Genomic DNA, 1148 nt, shown 5'->3' on the forward strand with positions numbered 1-1148 from the left:
ACCACCACAGCACTACATCCAATACCACTCATTCAAAAGCAAAGTCCTCTTTTCCCTCTTCCTTTCTGTGTTTGAGTGTATACCCACACACCCCTTGGCTATAGTCATTCTGAGCAACAGTAGAACATTTCCCAAAAATGCCCCTACTATAGGCAGGGCATAAAAAGGCAAGAAAGCAACATCTTGAACTATTGGTGGGTTGTTTGGATAAGCAAATACCAGCTGCAAAAGTCTATGATAACCCGTTCCCCTGGCTGCTGAGAATGAAACTAACATTCCCAAAGAAAGCCAGGTACCCTTAAGGTGCAAGTAAAAGCCATTGTAAAAATACTGGCAGGTGATTAGTGTCTCCTGATTAAATTTCTCCCCTTCATTTTGACACTTATGTGGCAACATAAGAAAATTATACTGCATTATATTCCATCAACACAGTATCAAATAGGATGTGCTATTTTATTGCAATAAACCACAGAATCACAGTTACTAGAGTTACTGCAAAAGCTCAGTCAATAACTTTTTAAGCACAATGGTCTTAATGTGTTCCTTATTAAAATTTTCATGACTTATTTTCATCTGGTAGCATCAAATTGGCCCTATTATTATTAACATAAAAACAAACACAAGCCTTTATACATATCTTGAGAAGCCCAGCATGTAACCACAGACTTGAACCAGATATTGTAATTGCCAGTATTGTCAGATATCAGAGAATCTTCAGTCCTGAGTTAATTCTTAGAAGTTCCCTGCTATTCCGTCCCTTGTGAATTACTTATTAAAATAACTTTTCATATTGCATATTTTTCCTTTCATGTTACCTGTCACGTATGGCATGTTGTAGACATCTTACACTATTTCAAGTGTAGGGTTAAAGATATAAAATAATCAGCACAACAGTACAGTTTTCCTCATGTTCCATTATGAAATTCATCAATTAGACTGCCTTAAAAGGAAGATGCAAATTCACTCACTCTGCCCTGATCCCTACATCCTCCCCAGCTGTCCCTACATTCTCACATCAACCCAAAATCTCATGAAAAAGTTGGCTTTTGCAATGCACTCAGAAAACTAACAAGTCTGGGTTCTGGCACACCAAGCAGTGAGAAACAAAACCTAGGAGTCAAGCTGGCTCACTGAAAAAATGCATTCCT

The 1148-nt window shown here is 37.9% G+C and overlaps 1 protein-coding gene across 2 annotated transcripts in view; it reads right to left on the reverse strand.

Moving 5' to 3' along the window:
* Nucleotides 1–1148, reverse strand: part of DCDC2 (doublecortin domain containing 2) — a 102414-nt gene that overhangs the window by 9878 nt on the left and 91388 nt on the right. The window lies entirely within an intron of this gene.

The sequence above is a fragment of the Alligator sinensis genome, unplaced genomic scaffold, assembly GCF_000455745.1.
Source record: "Alligator sinensis unplaced genomic scaffold, ASM45574v1 scaffold969_1, whole genome shotgun sequence".
Taxonomy (NCBI): Eukaryota; Metazoa; Chordata; order Crocodylia; family Alligatoridae; genus Alligator; species Alligator sinensis.